General features: G+C 40.1%; 1 pseudogene across 1 annotated transcript; it reads left to right on the top strand.

Moving 5' to 3' along the window:
- Positions 1-9918: 9918 nt before the first annotated feature.
- LOC307051245 lies at positions 9919-10902 on the top strand (annotated as a pseudogene). The gene has a single exon. The product of its transcript is annotated as an uncharacterized misc_RNA (transcript).
- Positions 10903-12031: the final 1129 nt, after the last annotated feature.

Here is a 12031-nt window from a genome sequence, read left to right as displayed (position 1 = left end):
TCATTGCTTCCAAGTTTGGGCAGTTATGAATGAAGCTGCTGTAAACATGTGTGTGCAGATTTTCATGTGGACGTAAGTTTTCAGCTCCTTTTGGTATATACCAAGGAGCACAATTTCTGGATTGCATGCTAAGTGTATGTTTACTTCTGTAAGAAACTGCCAAACTGTCTTCCAGTATGGCTGTACCATTTTACATTCCCAGTGGCAGTGAATGAAAGTTCCTTCTGCTCCACATTTTTCTCAGCATTTGGTGTTGTCAGTGTTCTGGATTTTGGTCATTCTAATAGATGTGTGGTGGTATCTTATTGTTTTAATATCAGTTTCTCTGATAACATATGATATGGAGCATCTTTTCATATGCTTATTTGCCATTTGTATTATTTGGTGAGGTGTCTGTTAAGATCTTTGGTTCATTTTTTTAATCGGTTGTTCACTTTTTTATTGTTGAGTTTTAAGAGTTCTTTGTATATTTTGGATGACAGTCTTTGAGCATGTGTGTCTTTCATAACTATTTTCTCACAGTCTGTGGCTTGTCTTCTCATTCTTTTGACATTGTCTTTCACAGAGTAGAAGTTTTTGATTTTAATGAAGTCCAGTTATCAATTATTTCTTTCACGATTGTGCCTTTGGTGTTAGCTAAAAAGTCATCACCATACCCAAGGTCATCTAGGTTTCCCTTATGCTATCATCTAAGGGTTTTATAGTTTTGCATTTTACATTTAGATCTATGATCAATTTTGCATTAATTTTTATGAGGGGTGTACGGTCTATATCAAGATTTTTTTTTTGCATGTGGATGTTCCGGCACCATCTGTTGAAAAGACTGTCTTTGCTCCATTGTATTGCCTTTGCTCTTTTGTCAAATATCAGGTGAGTATATTTAGATAAGCCTGTTTCTGGGCTCTCTATTCTGTTCCATTGATCTGTTTATTTTTTCACCAATACTCCTCTGTCTTATTACTATAGCTTTATAGTACGTATTAGGTAGTCCTCCAACTTTGCTGTTCTTTTCAATATTGTATTGGCTATTCTGGGTCTTTTGCCTTTCCATATAAATTTTAGAATCAGTTTGTTAGTATCCATGAAATAACTTGTTGGGACTTTGGGACTGCATTGAATCTATAGATCAATTTGGGAAGAACTGCTATCTTGGCAATATTGAGTTTTCCTAGCCATGAAAATGAATTCGCTCTCCATTTACCTAGTTCTTCCTTAATTTAATTCATCAGAGTTTTGTAATTTTCCTCATATAGATATTGTACATATTTTGTTAGATTTATATCTAAGCATTTCATTTTTTGGAGTATTAATGTAAATCATGTGCTTTTAGTATCAAACTCCACTTATTAATTGCTGGTATATAGGAAAGTAATTGAGTTTTGTATATTAACGTTGTATCCTGGCAACCTTGCTGTAATCACTTACTAGTTCCAGGAGTTTTTTGTCAATTTTTCAGATTTTCTAAATAGACAATCATGTCCTCTACAAACAAAGAGAGTTTTATTTCTTCTTTCTCAATATGTGTACCTTTTATTTCCTTTTGTCTAATTGCATTATCTAAGACTTCCAGTACAGTGTTGAAAATGAGCAGTGAGAGGGGACATCCTTTCCTTGTTCTTGATCTTAGTGGGAAGGCTTTGAGTTTCTCACCCTTAATTATGGTACTAGCTATAAGATTTTGTAAATATTCTCTAGTTGAGGAAGTTCCCTTCTATTCAATAATTTTTTAAATAGTAGCCTTCAATGGCTCTCTCTAGTGAAAGGAAACACAGAGGAGAATAGTAGTAAAAAGAGGTACATATAAGACATTTGGGTAAGGCTAGAGTTTGAACATGAAATCAGTTTGAACATAAAATCAATCTCAGAAGAACCTGTCATTTGTATTAGTGGCGGGGTTTTTCCCCTTTGGGTTCCTGCCTGCTTTGTTGCCCTCCCTGACCCTTGGTCAGTCTTGTTTGGAGTGTTCATGTTGTCAGATGTCCATCTTTTTCTTACTTTCCCCAATTCCCTGTCTGAACTTTTTGGAACTATGAACCCTAAATTTTTTGGAGTTATGACTTTGATTTTATGATACACATCATTCCCCCAAATGCAGTATGTCCTATATTTATTTTAAAATATAAAAGTATGATTTGTTTTGTGGTAAGACTTTTCTACAGGACCAGTGTGAAAAAATTTGGATACCTTTAGTGGCTAAGCTGAAGTTAACTTCTTATAAAAAATCTTTGTTTGGTTCTCTTGTTTCATTCAGTGAGCTTTTTCATTCATTCAACAAATTTTTGAGTGCCTTCCATATGCCAAACTCTGCTGAGCACTGTGGATTATGGTGAACAAGGCAAAGGATCTTATCATGGGGGAGGCAGATGTGTGAGCAGATAATAATATTAAGTTATGCTGTGTACACTGAATGTAATTTGCTCAGGAATTTTGCAGAGAAGGAAGGGGCGGGAAATAATCTAAACTCAAAGTCAGGTGTAGGTTTGAATGCTTCCTTAGGAGTTACTTCCTAAGTAACGCCTCAGTTGAGTCTTTAAAGAATAAGCTTAAAGAGTAAACAGAGTGAACTAGTCAGGGTCAAGTCAGAATAAACAGAAACCACTATAGGTACTTCAAACAGAGGGAAATTAAAATAGGGCACTAGTCACTCTGGTGCTGGAAGAGTTGAGACACCAGACTAAGCACGATAAGGCAATCCTGAGATTAGCAAAAGTAGGAATGCCACTACCACCCCAAGGGCTGAGAGGATAAAGGAAAGAGGTCCATTACCACCCACAAATTAGGGTCTTCTAGCACAATTGAGAATAATAAGAATGATGCTAGTGGTGCTGCCTTGTGGGAGCTGATGATATGCAGGAGACACCGCCTGTAGCAGGGCAAGGGTGTGTGTGTGTGAGAAAGAGAAAGGGGGAGAGAGAGAGAGAGAGAGCTGCCCTCTAATCTTCTGCCCAAATCTGCCCTTAGCAGGACCTACCAGGAAGCCAGTCAGCTGGCAACGGTGCTTAGGAAGTCTAGTTACCTGAGAGAGTGGATCTATAGTAAATAGGCAAGTGATTGCACCAATGATTGGTAAATGAATAGCCAAAGGTAGGGGTTTGGATGGTTTGGGGTGGTGGTCATGAGAGGAAAAGGGTGTACACAGAGACAGCAGCCTAAGCTGAAACCCGGGACAAGGAACAGCATGGAGTGTGCACAGGATGCCAGTGTCATGTCAGTTTCCGGTGTGAGTCAGACATCCGGAGGAGCTGAACAGTAGGCAGGCACACCCCATGAGGGCCTTCAGGTGCCTGGTGGGGGAACTGGCTCTCTGCCCTGTGGGCTTTGGAAAGCACCAAAGCATTGTCAGTAGGAAAGTGTCAAGGCCATTTTTGTGTTACAAGTTGTGTAGACTCAGAGAATGATTTTGAAGAAGCCAAACTGTACCAGTTTCCCTGCCTTTAGTTTTGTCCTTCTGAAATTGATTCAAGCAAGAAACAATGGGAAGCTGTAAGTTAAAAAATGGTAAGAAGGATGGAAAGGATAAAATTTTACTTGATGGGATGTTTGAATGTGCAGGCGAGGGAGAGGGGATGAGGGAGAGGGAAGGCTCAGGAATAACACCCAAGGCTCTAACCTCAGGCGAGTGGAGAATGATGGTGGAGCCAAGTAAGGTCAAGTTTGAGTTGGGGACCCTGCGGGCATCCAGGTAGTGATATCAAGGAACAGGTGGATACCTGTACAGGTGACCCCTGTGCAGGGGTCAGTGGTTGAGTGGGAAGAGCAGTGCACCAAGACCTTTGTTTGACCTATAAGGAGGAAAAAATTAGACTCTTAAAGGAAACGGAGAAAGAATGTCGGACAGGTCCAGGTATTATTGGATTTAGTGGTAGGAGCTGATCTTCTTCTAAATAATTTTCAAAGGATAAAGAAGTAGAAAATTGTGGTGGGTTAAGAAGTAAAAGGAGACATGAAAGTGGCAACAGTGAATGTATGTAGATGTCCCTCTTGAGATGTTTGGGTAGAAGGAGAGAAAAGATGGGATGGAATCCAAAGCTGGGATGGGTTTTATTTGTAGGGTTGGTGAGACTTGAGGATGTGTGTGGTCAGGTGCAAAAAGCCAGAGATGGGTTTAATCTTTAGAGGATAGAGTAGAGATGGAGACCAAGGGGCTCAGGGCTGGAGTCAGGCCTGGAGAAGGCGGGGGGAATTTTCCACAACTGCCTGCCGAGGAACTGAGCTTGTGCTGCAAAGATGGTGCATTTAGAATTCCAGCCTTTGGCAAAGAGCCACGTAGCACCTTCCAGTTGCAAGTAGAAAACACCTCTATGACTGTCTTACGATTTTAGGAACCAGTCACAGAAAACTAGCAGTTATATAACACTTTGCAGCCTTCTGACTGGGTTCATGATTTCATTTGACCTGTGATCACCTTGTTACACACACCTTACATACACCTCACTGTGAGTGTATAAACATAAACATATACATGCATACAAACATATATGTGTGTACATACGTGTGTGCTTGTTTATACACACACACACACACACACACACACGTACACACATGGCTATATATATTTCATTGTCTCTGGGAAACCCCTTATTAGGAATCTGAGGCTCAGAGCAGATATGACCTCACAAACCTTTCACAATCCATACATGATTTAACCCAGGTCTTCTGGCTTCGGGTTCCTAGGGACAGACTTTGTCATTCTCATAGATTGGCCTAGAGAGTGTCATGTATAGGTACTGCCCTCTACTTTACTTCCTGGTTCCCCAGCCTTTCAGCCTCAGACATCTGGGGAGCCACTCTTCTTCTTCCAGTGGCAGATCTTCCCCTTCTGCCCTCCTGTATTCTAATGGACAGGCTTCCCCAAATTCTGCCAACAAAGCTACCCCATTCTGCGCCCTTCCTTTCCACATACAGCAAGGAAAGACACCACCAGGGCCCTCATACTTGCAGACTTTTTCTTCATGACCTCGTTGTCAGATTCTCTCAGCTTTCTCTGCTACCACATTTTTTCCAGTTTTGAATCCAGTATTTCTCCCCATTCTTGCTCAAGGCCCTGCCAACCCACTGCTCTTTGGAGCCACATAACCCTGGTGGGCCTCCTGATTCAGTCACGTATGACTGGAACCAGTGGGCAAGTTACTCAGCTTTATTGAAGCTAATAATTCCCCATAGCTTACTGTGAGGATTTCAGGAGAGAATGTGTATGTAAAGGGTCCAGCTCAGTGCCAGGCTTAATCAATCTTAGCTCCCTTTCCCCACCAGAGTGGCCTGGAGCTCTTATCCACATTTCCCAGCACTCAGCACACTAATATAATTAGCAACATTAGTATATCTAAAAGGCAATTACCGTTTAATTGCTCTGGCCCCAGCCAGCCTGAAATTCCTCTCTATTCACTTCTAATTTGGAGCTAGGGGGTTTTCAGTCCTACCCAGGCCAGTCACAAAATCACTGCCTTAAGAGAGAATTGAAAAAAACCTTCAGGCAGCCATTGATTACAAGAGAAAAGATTTGGTAATTCCCTCCATTTTGTTATATAGAAAAATGCAAATACAAGTTTGTTCCTGGCCAGTGAACAAATCAGACAATTTCAAGCAGCATCTTTCTGTGACTTAGTGAATTATCCTGCTTGGTTACAGCCGCGCTGCTCTCCAGAAGGCGTGCCCTCCCCAATACGCGCTATACTGATCATTAAAATAAACTAGTGCCCTCATGTAGATTCAGACTTAGAATCAAGTTTCAAGCATCTCTTCTTAAAAGACATTTATTTATATTACATACTCAATTTAAAGGAGTAAATGCTCTTCCCTCAGCCTACAAGATTTGTTTATCTTAGCGCTACTGTGAGAACTTAATGCCCAAAGGAAGGCAGTGTGTTTTATTTCTTCTCCTCCGACCCAACAGTTGCATAAAGTAACAGCAGCCTCTAATCAAGAGGAACCCGAAGTGCTTTGAGATTTCGTATCCAAATCTTTACTATTAGAACTGCACACGTGCACTTGAGGAAACCTAGATTGCCTTAAGCCACACGGAAAGCATTTACATCTGTACCACTTTACTTGTGATTGTGAGTTCAAGTAAATTCTAAATAACTTGAGCTGTTTGCGATTTGGAAAACAGCCTGGGCCATATAAATTCTCCCTTAGTTCTTTTTCTGTTACATCTTATGCCAAAGTAAATGGAAGCCATAGAGAACCTTTGAACGCCTCAGTTCTCAAATGACCCCAGTGAAGTTGGATTGGCAGAACCAAAGTTTAGTTTCCAAAGGAAGAATTTTTTCTTTCCTTCTTGAAGCGTACACGTGACAGTTACCTTCCTTGGGGGAGGATGCAGTCCTTGGAGGAAGAGGACGCAGGAGGGCTTCCTGGGTCCCCCTGCCCTGGGCCGTGTTTGTGCCTCTCAGAAATGAGCTTTCTGCCATCGGGAGCTCAGCACTGCCCTTCTTGGGGAGCCTCGGAGTCGGCATCCAGGTTTCTTAGCACCGCTGCTTCACAAGTCCGTCAGCTTCACTTTCCCCCTTGCCTTTCCCTTTCAAAAAGAGTTGTCGAAAGCAAGAGGTCTGGGTTCAGTGCCACCTCTTCCTGCGGGTTAGGGCAAGTGGCTTAACTTCTCCAAGCTTCAGTTTCCTTTCCTGTGAACTGGAGATTAAAAATAGTCCTGCCCACATGGGTCCCTCTCTTCTCTGAGCGTTTTATTCTTGTACTCGTGACCATACGGTTTATTACATTACATTGTATTCTTCATGATTTATTGATTATTAGTAAATAATTTATTTAAATATATCTTATAAGAAATGATATATACATACATGTTACATAATATAATATATATAACATATGTATTATGCATCTCTGTGTTCTTACAACTAGACCACATGCCTCCTGAAAGCAGGGACAGTGGCTTCCACTCCTGCACATCATCCTTGGAGTCCAGTGCTGTGCTGAGCACAAGATAGGTTCTCAGTAGACAACCAGTTGAGGCAGTCTTATGAAGGTTCCTCTTTAGCCATACTGTGCCTTAGTTAACAAAAGTACTATCCATCAGTCAAGCCAACATTCAGAAAAATTAATTTTACTCCCCTTATATTTTAATGTGTGCTATTTTTCTAGTATATAAATAACCCTGAAGGAAAACAGTGACATTTATGTTTTACACTTTTGCTCTAATGCAAAGGAACATATTACATGTTTTCTAATCCTTTGAAAAACAAACGTTTATGTAAGCCTTTAGAGAGGGAAGTTTAAAAAACGTTTTTTACCCTTAGCCGTCAGCTCTAAGTCAGTAGTATTTGCCACAAATTGTTACTATTAGGGCATGTTTAAGAAATAGCATCACATAATTTCTTAATTCATTACCCCGAATTAAATCTCACATTAAGGTGGGCTGTATGTTGTCTGCTATTTAGGGTTGTGTTTCACTCATCTACACACTCACTCCAGGCAGTCACTGTGCCTCTGCTTAAACATAGTCAGGAATGGGGGTCTCACTACTGCTGGGAACAGCCCTTTTCTGTTTCGAGTAAGGCATCTTGAACTGGTGTACAGAATGTTTAAAGATCTTTCTGAGATGCAGAAGTGTAAATGCCCATAATGGGTATTATTATTGAAGGAACATGGAGAAGACTAATTGCTATCCAAAAATCTGCATGACTTGTGTATTATAAACCCGAGAAAACTCTTCTCAAGAGGAGCATATTATAGGCTCTATAGCCTATACAATTGGGTGTACCAATTGCAAATGATTAGGGAAAGATCGAGAACAGTCAGCAGAAAATCCACAATCTCCACAGCGTGGAGAGGCAGCAGTTTCAGAATCACTCATACCTGGCTTTGATTCCTGTCTCCATTACTTAGCAGCTTTGAGCAATTTACTTTTGTCTCTGGTCTTGTTTTCTCATCAGTGACATAAAAATGATATTAAGGATTAAATGAGGTTACATTTATTAAAGCAAAACACCAACACAATGTCTGGTTCAAACTGGTGTTAAACAGTAACCACTATGAGCATTATTATTGTGTTATCACTGTATTATTATTACTGTTATTAGTATAAACTCAAGGGTGCCTGTTTGACTGACTGCAGTTGACAGTGAGGTAATGGATGTTTCTTAGGGAAGAAAAATGTGGTGTGGGGACTCTGAGTTGGCTACCTGTCTTAAGAGGCAACTGGGGATAGGGGGTTTAATAGGAAGTGTCAGCCCCCAAACTCCACCTCCCCTCAGTGGAATTACAAGGTCCAGCTATCCTACTTGTTTACACTGCTGTAAACCTCTTACACATACCCTTATTAAAAGGGTTGGTGGGTACGTAATACTGATCTCATCCTTATGTAGGTAAAATACCAGCTAATTTCTTATCACTCTAATCTGTATTTTTTGGTCAGGCCAGTATTGTCCAATTAAAACAACTCTTCCCCCACCAAAAGCCCTGAGGTGCAGTGTTTGCTAATTTCCATGGTATAAGTACTCTCAGCATACCCAATTTCAAGCTTCCAACGTGCAGTCACTGAGCACAGAGTTGGGAAGAGATGTGCACAGTTGCTCAAGTCAGAGCAAGCTGGCTCCAGAGCACCACTGGGTCAGAGTGAAGCATGTGTTGTGACAGTACAGGATACGATGATTGACAGAGAAACTTACAAGCAACTAGAATAGAGGGAAAATTGTTCGTCTTCAGAATGGGCAACAGAATTCATCCAGAAAGCGATTACTTGAGCAGCGTGTTTCAATGACGTTTTTCTGTCCTTACTCTGTACTCTGCAGTCATACTTAGGACAGAAATCTTTTCCTAGCCTCTTGTGCCCAGTTGGCGGTTGGGTGGGGTCTCCCTAATGACTTCCAAATTATCAGACTGTTTCTTTAACCAGTAGTTTAAAGATTTGGTCTTGGATTTAATGCCCATGTTTATAAAAATGTCTTCCTTCCTCCCTTCCCTTTTCCCTCCCTTGCTTCCTTCCTTCCTTCCTTCCTTCTTTCCTTCCTCCCTCTCTCCCTCCCTGTCTTCTTTATTCCCTTCCCTGTGGCAGCACAGTATTTTCTATCCTCTCTTTTGTAATCCTAACAACCCCAAGAGATCATCAGAACAGGTCATAGTATATCTGCTTTGCAAAAATGGTAGAGGAATTAGAAAACTGCTATACTTCATAAATCTCTATCATGTTATTAATGTCAAAATATATAATTTTGAGGGCTTCCTTGGTGGCACAGTGGTTGAGAGTCCGCCTGCCGATGCAGGGGACACGGGTTCGTGCCCCGGTCCGGGAGGATCCCACATGCCGCGGATCAGCTAGGCCCATGGGCCATGGCCGCTGAGCCTGAGCATCTGGAGCCTGTGCTCCGCAACGGGAGAGGCCACAACAGTGAGAGGCCCGCATACTACACACACACACACACACACACACACACATACACACACACACACAAATATATATATATATATAATTTTGACATCAAATAATGTCATATATAATAACAAAATATGTAATTTTGTTATTTGGAAATCTTCATGGTTATTCAGACACCCTCACTTCTTTAATATTTTTTATGAGTGGAGAGGGTCATTTCAGCCTCTGGCTACCTTTCTTTTGCTGTCACAAATTTAATTTTGTTCTCTCCCTCATTACAGTGCTATAAATACATTTCTGAGAACTTTTAATGAAGTGATGATACCTAGCACTTTCTCGTTATAGTTAATCCTCTTGAGATGATAAAACAGAATCCTCTTGAGAAGCTGTTTTGTTTCCAGCAGCTCAGCGCTGGAGCAAGTAGAATTCTGTTACAGCCCATCTCCAAACTCTTAGGGTGAGGGTTGTGTCAACGTAGTGAATTAGAAAAACCCAGGTCTTCTCACTAAAGACTTCTTAAAAGTTTTTCAAGTGCCTAATGACTCAAACTGAAGAAGAAGACGTCTGAGCTCACTGATTTGCCATTTACCATGAAGCCCTCTGCAGATGTGCTTGAGATCATTGCTTGCACCCTTCTAATCCTTGTGAGCTTTGTTGGAAACGTGTTTATTTTTATTCTACAAGGAAATGTATGACTGGGCGTTTAGAGACATCCTTTCTTCTGATTTTCAGTCTTATATTTGTCCACCTCATTAAAAACTTGGTGGTGAATGTCATAAAAATAGTTTATTCTTCTGGTTTCATGTCGGATTCAGCTGGCTGCAAAGTTCTACACTTCATGGCAGCCCTGACGACTTCCTGGCCATCTAGTTCATGTTACACTTTGCATTGCTCTACCACCAGAAGCTTTACCAGACTGTCCAGCCCTTGAGTGAGCCTCCAAACCCAGACCATCAGAAGCATTCCTTGAAGGTGGTTTCTTCACTTTGGATGGCTGGTGTGGCACTGTACCTCCCAGCTTCTCCTTATACTAGAAAATCAGAATACCTGAATGCAGGAAATGATACAGACCCCTTGTCTACTAACAGGATTCACGTGGATTGCCTAATTGACTTTGGAAACAAGCAAGTAGAGTTTTACTATGGGAAAGTATTTGGGGTTCTGATTGACAGTCTTCCTTTAGCCATCTTAGTCTTTGTTTCTGGATGTCTTTTCTGCTTTCAGAAAGAAAGATGACATATGGTGACATCTGGATTAGAGATGGTGATTCAGAAATTGAAATCCTAAGAGGGGCCAAGTTTAGTATTTTATTAATGTGGCTGATCGCTCCACTTTGGATTTCTCATTTTGTCTTAGTCTATTTCTTGAAAGACTTGGCAGTCTGTGCCCTTTTTCCAGCTGTCCTCACAGCCCTCTCTTCAGGCTTCTCTGCTCTCAGTCCTTTCCTGCTTATGCTGGTGAATTACAAAATGAAGTTGATGTCCTTCTGTGATGCCAAAGAGGAAAAACTCACACCACAGCCTGCAAATGTTATTCTCTCTCCATATGCTTACTGGGAAAAAGCTCTGTTTTAGTCTTTGGGAAACAGACCCTATCAATGGAAGGTTCAGCTGAAGTCCCCATAGGCCTCATCAATAGATATTATAGTTTCTGCGAGAGGTACTAGAAGATTGACACCTCCTCAAAAAAAAATTTCTGAGGGAAACTGTGCAAGAAGATATATGAACACAAGGTTATTGTAAGTGGAAGAAAAACTAGTCATCTCAACGTTTGTTATTCTAGACAATACCACAGTTTTTAGTGTAGAAATTCTTGACTGACTCAACAGTGATCACAGCCTGGAAATGAGCTCAACAAACAATTGATTAAGTATTTACTCTGTGTAAGATACTGTGTTAAAAAATAGCATATTGTGGAAACTGAGGATCACACATCCCAGCTGAATTCCTAAAGGTACTTAACAGTAATCTTGTGTTTTCATCTTATGTTTTTCTTGAAATGCTTTGACACATATTGGAAATGTATTAGTTAAGTGTGCAATGTTCAGTTTTTGCACTGTCAATTGTGGTGCATCATCTAAGCCAGAAATAGATTTTGATCACTTTCCTTCCTCTAAGTATCTTTAATAAATTCGGGCTAGGTAAAAGAATTGGATGAAAGAATTAGTGCTTGCCAAATCATACCTGTGTGTATGTACAGATGTGCAAATATTTGGTTACTACAGACATTTAGCCTACTCTTCTTACTTAATCACCTAAATATCAAGCTATACTCCTCTTCAGAAAAAAAGGGATATTTATTTTACAAAGAGTTTATTTCCTGTTTTGGTTATTAAATTAGTACATTTTAATTGGAAGAATTGATAAAATATCCATAATAAGCTTTTCTGAATTTGGTTTTAATAAAAATAAGCACATTATAATTATAATTTAAAACACATGACCAGGATTTTATTTTTTACAGTTAGCCAGTGTAGCCATTTGAACTGCTTCAAATTCAATGATTAATAATTTTAAATATCTTATGATGCATACATGTTGTATAAGCATTGAATTTTTAAGCTAATTCTTATTCAATTCTTGTATTTTTTCATTTTCCTTTTATTAGTAGACATAGGATTTACTATATTGTAGTTCTAGTGAATGGATATTCCTAAATAGAGATTCTTGCTCTGAAAAGGCTGCATCTAAAATTATAAACCTG

This window comes from Hyperoodon ampullatus (genome assembly GCF_949752795.1).
Source record: "Hyperoodon ampullatus genome assembly, chromosome: 4".
Classification (NCBI taxonomy): domain Eukaryota; kingdom Metazoa; phylum Chordata; class Mammalia; order Artiodactyla; family Ziphiidae; genus Hyperoodon; species Hyperoodon ampullatus.
The sequence above is the reverse complement of the archived record's forward strand: the minus strand, read 5'-3'. Positions and strand labels throughout refer to the sequence as shown.